General features: G+C 44.6%; 1 non-coding gene across 1 annotated transcript; it reads right to left on the minus strand.

Moving 5' to 3' along the window:
• Window positions 1-3,967: 3,967 nt before the first annotated feature.
• LOC111820665 (U6 spliceosomal RNA) lies at window positions 3,968-4,074 on the minus strand. The gene has a single exon (XR_002824194.1). It is a non-coding gene; the product is annotated as a U6 spliceosomal RNA (small nuclear RNA).
• Window positions 4,075-7,987: the final 3,913 nt, after the last annotated feature.

The raw sequence follows: 7,987 nt of genomic DNA on the forward strand, positions 1-7,987 counted from the left end.
AAGGAATTCCAAAGTATTTCTGCAGAAGCGATCCCGATGGGTATAATTTTGGTCCCCAAGTTTTATTCTTATTCTTTGAAGATGATGGCCTGAACTTCTTATTTCATTGGATGAAAGGAATTGAAATTCTCCGGAGGAGGGGTGACAAGAGAATGCACTAATTTAGAGACCAGCAGGGGAGGCTGTATTCCAGCACAGGGAGGCATTTAGGGAGAGATGAGGTGTCCCAAAGAAGAGATGGAAGAATTGAGATGCTGGGAATATGTCTTGGGATAACCCTTGGGTCCTTATAAATAATCATTGCGATTTGCATCTCGGTGTTTTTCATAATTTGTGGTGCAGTTTCTCATGTTTCTTCATATCAGATACTCACTAGAACTCTCTCAAGAAGACATTCTGTGTTTTATTACCCCTATTTTATAGACAAGGAAACTGAGGCTCTGAAAAATTATGGGATACATACCTGTTGTTGTTGTTAGGCCCTATTTTCAACTCATAGCAATCCCATGTGACAGAGTAGAACTGCCCCGTAGGGTTTTCTAAGCAGTAATTTTTACAGGAGCAGATCACTAGGTCTTTCTCCTGAGGAGTTGCTGGGTGGGTTTGTACCAACAACCTTTCAGTTAGCAGTCAAGTGTTTAACTATTGAGCCACTAGGATGACCCTGACTCATAATGACCTCATTTAACAGAAAGAAATGTTGCCTGTCCTGCACCGTCCTCACAATCATTGCTATGTTTGAGCCCATTGTTGTAGCTAATGTGTCAGTCCATCTCACTGAGGGTTTCTCTTGTTTCTGGTGGACCCTCTTCTTTCCCAAGCATGATGTCTTTTTCTAGCAATTTGTCCCTTCTGATTCCATGTCCAAAGTAAGCAAGATGAAGTCTTGCCATCTTTGCTTCTAAGAAGAGTTCTGGCTGTACTTTCCCCAAGACAGATATTCAATATTCTTCGCCAACACCACAATTCAAATGCATCAATTCTTCTTCAGTCTTCCTTTCTTAGTGCCCAGCTTTCTTTCACATGCCATCCCACTGTGTGTCAGGGTGAAGAGGACTATGGTATCACCCTTCGAGTTCTGGATTTGGGTGCCATTTCTTCTAGAAAGGCAGCCAGGAAGTCAGGAGAGGCATTCACCAGGTTTCTCCAGATTTTGGTACTTCTATTTCAAGTCTTAGCACATTGGTATTTTGCTAGGTTGTCACAGAAGTATTCTCATTAACAGTGAAGATGGAGATACCCTCTAAGTTGAGTAGGACCTTGGTCTAAATCCAGAAGCAAGAAATCACTGCTCAGGAGAGTTTGGCTGGAGCAGGCATATGTTAATTTGTTAATTTCTGGGTGGAGTCCTTGAGTGGTGTAAATGGTTAACTGGCTCAGCTGCTCACCAAAATGCTGCAGGTTCGAGTCAACCTAGAGGCACCTCAGAATAAAGCCCTGGAGATCTACTGCTGAAAAATCAGCCATTGAAAAACCTATGGAGCATAGTTCTACTGACATGCATGGGGTCGCCATGAGGCAGAATCAACTTGATGGTAACTGGCTAATTCCTGGGTACTTCAACATCTTAATGCTCTCATCTGAACAGACTCCCCATCCCACTTGGTTTTGGGCTGTTCCGGGATCTGGTTCTGGTGGCCTTCTCCCCTGTGTTGTTTCAGTCCAGACCCTTGCCCCACCTTGGGTCTCCCCAAGAGGCCGAGTATGTACATCTGCTGCAGCCACCTCAGAAGAGGAACTTTCTGGACCCCACTGATGATTTACAACATCCTCCATTCAAAAGTTTGGTGGAGGGGCATACTGATATAAGGTTCATCCAAACTCCTTTATAGTTTGCAGTTTTAGCAGCAGAGCTTTCTCCTTCCGGGTGCATTAAACTTGCTGTTAGTCCAACAGATCTTTAGGAAAGTTGTTTTGTAAGTAGAGAAGTCCTTCAGACATTAAGTGATTTTTGGGTACGGTTTTGATAAGTTCAAGTAAATCTTATATTGAACTGAATGCTCTGGAATGTGAAGCTTATTCATGAAGTCAAAAGTGCTTGACAAAATGTATTTTTTGCTTCTGCTGAATCTTGAATGTTGGAATAATTTATTTGCAGTCTATTCTTATTGCATGTCAAATGCCACGATTTCGACTCTGTACAGGGAAGAATAGTAATCAGTGGGGTATTCCAAAACATGTGTTCATCTGCATGGCACCCTCCCATCTAAGTCTAGCAGTGAGTAAACTCTAGAATAGGCGTCTTCATTGAAGCATGGAGAAATGAGAAACAAAATGTGTTTTTGAATAGAAAACAGAGATAGTTATTAGAGATGACTTAGCTGATGGTTCCCAAATTTAGGTTTTAGAAATCCCTTTCCAGAGGCAACTTAGCAATTCATTAAACAAGAAGCTCGGAATTGGAAAATCAAACACACTAAAAATCATGGGCTTGAAGATTTGAAGAGGGTGCTGTTTTATCTGAAATGTTCCTTTAAAGATTCACATCAACGTGAAAATTATTTTGTGGTCTGTATATATTTATCTATGAGACAATGATGATCTCAGGGCATTTAGTAATGTCTAACTTGGAGCCATGATCCGCATCACCTATAAAATATACCCATAGCGACTGAGTCGATTCTGACTCATAGTGACCCTATAGGACAGTGTAGAACTGTCCCATAGGGTTTCCAAGGCCGTAATCATTATGGAAATAGACTGCCACATCTTTCTCCTGTGGATTGGCTGGTAAGTTCAAACCGCTGACCTTTCTTTCAGCTAGCAGCTGAGTGCTTAACCACTGTGCAGCCAGGGCTTCCCACCAAGTATAAAACCAAACCCGATGCTGTCGAGTGAATTCTGACTCATAGCGACTCTGTAGGACAGAGTAGAACGGCCCCATAGGGTTTCCAAGGAGCAGCTGGTGGATATGAACTGCCGACCTTCAAAAAACGGATTGCCATTTTGAAATCTGCAGTAAATGCTTGTGCCAAGAAATAAGGGCCAGCCTGAAGTCTATTATAGATGTTCTCCCATGTGGGTCTGATTCTGTGCTGTCAAATTTGTTATCATCATCCTAGTTACTGTGCAGGATAACGCTAGATGTGTGGCACTGACACGCTGCCAGAATTGGATACTATTCAGGTTGGCTAGCCACTGAATTCCCTTTAGGTTCTTTTAGAAAGTGGCTGAAATCCATGTCCAGTAGGCCACCACCCAAAGTCTGTCTGTACCTGGCCTTTTCCAGTCTTGTTTCTGACACTTCACCTTTCCCTCACCTGGTAATCACATGGAACCTTCCGGTAGACCCTCTGGAGTTCATGATCTTTGATGCCTTTTGGGCTCTCTTTGGCTGTTCTGACTCTTCCCTCTGTCTATGATTTCTTTTCCCTCTCCTTGAGCTCTTCTTCATCTCAAGATCTAGCTCATGTCATGTCCTCTATGAGACCACCCCTCATCTTCCAGGTTGAAATGAGTCCTTCTGTTCTCTCTACTGCATTGGCCCACATTCTTCCATTTTTCTTATTTGTTCTGTTTACTTATTTGTCTCTAGTTCCCCATGGACTGTGAGCTTCATGAAGACACTGGCTGGTAAAGATGTGTGTTTGTTTTTTGGTTGGTTCTGTTTTCTGTTCTGTTTGCTTTCTTTCTCTCTCTCTCTCTCTTTTTTTTTTTTGAGATATCTGGAGGAAATTGCATGCCACAAATCCAGGGATGTAGACTGAGATGATTGCAGGATCACAGGAGCTAGACGGGGTAGACTGGGGAGCTGATTTCAGAGCCAATACGATCTTTCAGTGGGCTGTATTTATTTATTTGTAATTTTATTGTGCTTTAGGTGAAAATTACAGATCAAGTTAGTTTCTCACTCAAAAATTTATACACATATTGTTTCATGACGTGGGTTGCAATCCCCACAATGTGACAGAAGTCTCCCCCTTTCCACCCTGGGATCCCTGTGTCCACTTGTCCATTTTTCCTGTCCAAAAATATGGAAAGCTTCATGAATTTGCACATCATCTTTGCTCAGAGGACATGCTAGTCTTCTCTGTATCATTACAACTTTAGTATATGTGCTACTGAAGGGAGCACTCAGTGGGTTCAATTTAATCCAAGACCTAAACAAGTAGGAATGTGGGTGAGTGATCAATACTGTGCCCTTTAAGTTCCAGGAAGTTTCTCAATATCTTGAATAAGGTTCGTGTCCAAAGATTTGGCTAAAGTGGAATTCCAAGGATGAAATCTAGGAAATAGTAGAGGTGACAGGGGTGGGGTGGGAGGGACAAGGAGGGTGATTTGATCAGTTTTGCAAAGTGAAGGCTCATCATCGATGGCTATCTCTGTGGTTTGCAATCTTGGATCCTCTGACATATTAAAGGTGGTTGGCATCTGCTCATGTTTTCAGTAATTGTTTCTGACCTCCATGCGTGTTTTCTTAAGACAGAGTTTATTTTTGTTTCATTCATTCATTCACACATTCAACAAAAGCATGCCAGACATGGTTGCCAGCTGTATGGGGGAGACATAAAAACCAGATGGGGCCCCATCCTCGTGGAGCTCACAGTCCTGTGGCCGACAATGACATGGTAACAGATGGCACGACAGGGTGCTGAGGGGGCAGAGAGGAGGTGCTGTAATCCACCCTGGGGATAGGGTGGTGTGGGGGAGGCTTCTAGAAGAGAGGAAGTCTAAGCTGTGTCTTAAAGAACAGACCAGAGGGGGCTGAACTGGCCATACTGTGGGAGGAGAGCAAGGCAGAGAGAAAGAACAGCCCACTGGGAGCTCCAGGGGTGAGAGGGGCTGAGGAAGGTCAGAGGCCTGCACAGAGCTGAGCCTACCTGGACAGTGAGCTGCTTGGCCGCAGGGGCTGGAGGGGAGGACGGGGCACAGGCAGAGGTGCCTTGATGGGAGACCTGAGAAGCCAGGCTAAGGGGCTTGAGTTTGGCCCTGCAGGCTCAGAGAATGAGGAAAGGCATTTTAGCAGGAGGCTCAGGATGAGATGTGTGTTTGGGAAAGATCCTCAGGCAGCCACACTATGCAGGAAGGGCCTCTGCCTGCAGAATGACAAGTAGCTCTGCTCACGCTGGGATGCTTCACAATTGCAACTTGTGAAGTTGATTGCCTGGTGTGCTAATGACCTTGATATGCGGGGAGCAACCGGGCTCGAAGAGGTCTCACAAACAGGATGATCTGCACCTGTTTGGGTGCACGCCTGCCTGCAGGCACAACAGGGCCTAGGCTAGGAATTTCCAGACGGAGTTCCAGAAGCAGAAACTGCCAGCTCCTGGCAGGTATTTCTCAAGCAGAGGTCAGGTTTATCTGAGGCTTGGCATGGTTTAAGTTAATATGGAAGAGCTTTCCCAGATCAAGATCATCTTCATCTTTTCTACCCAGGTCATGCTGTCATGCCCACCTCTCAGTGGTGTTTGATTCCAGGCATCATTGATTCCCAGGCAGAGGGTCTGTGTAAATGCATCACCTGCAGGCAGAGACCACCACCAGTCTGTCAGTCTATCCTATGCGGAAGTTTGCATGTTGCCATGATTTGTGAAGCTGTGCCATCGGTATTTCAAATACCAGCAGGGTCACCTGTAGTGGACAGATTTTGGGGGAACTTCCAGACTAAGACAGATTAGGAAGAAAGGTCTGTTGATCTACTTCCAAACATTGTTAGATGCCGTGGAGTCGGTTCCGACTCATAGCGACCCTACGTACAACAGAAGGAAACACTGCCCAGTTCTGCATCATCCTCACAATCACTAGTCTCACAATCCAAACATTAGCCAGTGAAAACTCTATGGGTCACAACAAAAGACTGTCCCATTTAGTTCTGGAAGAGGAGCCACCTATGTTGGAAGGCACTCAAAATACACAGTGGCCTCAACAATGGACTCGAGCATGCCAATGATGATGAAGATGGTGCAAGACCAGGTAAAATTTCCTTCTATTGTACATGGGGTCACCATGAGTTGGAGACGACTTAACAGCAACTAACAACACCAGGCAGAGAACCGAGGACCACTGATTAGAGGGAAGAGCTTTCTTGAGGCGGAGCCTGTTGACGATGGAAGAGACTGCCACATGTGGCCGCGGCTTCCATCCTCGGTCTTGGAGAGGTGCCCAGAGATGCGCGGGGTGCTCTAACACGTGTGTGATGAATGGGCACCCAGGAGGGGACATGCCCAGAACATACTTTCTAATGGCAGCAAAAAGTTCCACAGTGCAGATTGAATGAACTCTTCCCCCAGATTCCAACGTTTGCTCTTTTACAAACGTCGCTAAATCTATCATCCAAATATGTATTTTATATTATAAAATTGTATGGTAAATTACATGTTATTTTTGTATGCACTTATTCACACGCAGGAGTATTTATAGAAGGCTAAAAATAAAATTGCTGGATTAGAGTATGCATATTTTTAATTTTGTTAGAGAAGTCAAATGGGTCTCCCAAGACAGTATCCATTTTCGTTCCAATCAAAGTTGCTTGAAAATGACCTCTTTCTAACACTCTCACCAATTAACATTTTCAATTTTTATTTATTTTTTTGTCAGCCACAGGGGTGGGAATTGTATCTCAAGTTTTAAATTTTCATTTCCCTGGTGGATAGTTACTCTGTGCATCATTGTATTGGTTTATTGGTTATTTATATTTATTCTTCTTGAATTAGCTCTTCATAACGTTTAAACATTTTTTTTTCTTTTATTTGTTTCTTTCTTATTAACTCTGTACATAAAGAGTTCTTACAATTTGCTGAGATGTTAATGGGGTAAAATAATCTATTTAGGAAATGACTGTTTGCATTTTCTAACCTATACGTGCTCCATAAAGACTCTCATCCCCTGCCTGTCCCCACCTTCCCCCAGGCGGGCTGCCAGGTTTTCTCTCAGCCTCAGGATTCTCTCTAATCCCAAGGCCTAGAGAGCTTTGTGTGTTCCAGGTCCCGAGAGGAGGACATGGCAGGTGGCGGACGCCCTCCCTAAACAGGGCTTTGATCTCCACTCCTGGGCCCACTGAGGCAATTAAGCTGGATCTGTCTCATGGGCCAGAGGATCAAAGTTTTGATGTTTTAAGAACTGAAGAGGAGAAAAGCTCAGCTTGAGAAGGGGAGGGAACATTCCTCCAGGACAGGGGTGATGGGCCACTCTGTGGTGGGAACCTGAGATGGAGAGAAATCAGCCCCTTGATAAGGGAAGGGGTGACTTCAAGGTGCTTTCAGGGCCGGAGCCTTTGGTGTTGGGGCCTGGGAGTCTGACCATGGCACGGCTAGAAGGAGTCAGCCAGACCTCCTAGGAATGGACCGTGCAGACCTGAGTGAGGGGCCAGGCTGCAGCATCCATCCTCCCAGGACTAAGCCCACCCATGATACCAGTACCACAGAGGGGCTGAAGGTGGTGCTGCTGCTGGACTGCCCCTCACTCTGCGTGGACACTCAGTCATGTTTGTTTTGAATTAGACACAAAAACGGACATGTGAGGGGCAACAGAGCATGGTGGAGACAGGAATAGACCCTGGAGCCTGATGGCCTGGGACTGAGGTCGGCCTCCTCCACCCACTTGTTGTGTGTCCTGGGGCAAGTCAGCTCACCTCTCTGCTTCTTGGTTTCCTTGTCTGTACACTGGGCACAATAATAATGGTTGCGTATGGGAAAGTGTTTAGCTAACTTTGGCCAAGCTCATATCAATTGCTCTGTAAATGTTTGCTATTAATATTTTTATGACATATTGCAAATGTTTTCTCCATTGTCTTAACTTTGTTTATGGTGAATTCTATCATTTAGAAGTAGTAGTAGTGGTAATACTAGTGGTTGTGGGGGTGGTAATGATGGTAATAGTTGTTTCATTGGTGAAAGTATCCTGATCTCTCCTCATATGGCATCTGGGTTTTGCATCCTTGGTAGAAAGACTCTCCCCACTTCTCAGTGGAAGAGTCAGCCATGTTTTCTTCTAATACTTCTTTTACTTGTCTAGTTGGCATTTAGGTTTATAACACTGCTTACCCACT

The sequence above is a fragment of the Trichechus manatus genome, unplaced genomic scaffold (assembly GCF_000243295.1).
Source record: "Trichechus manatus latirostris isolate Lorelei unplaced genomic scaffold, TriManLat1.0 scaffold00045, whole genome shotgun sequence".
In the NCBI taxonomy this organism is placed as follows: Eukaryota; Metazoa; Chordata; class Mammalia; order Sirenia; family Trichechidae; genus Trichechus; species Trichechus manatus.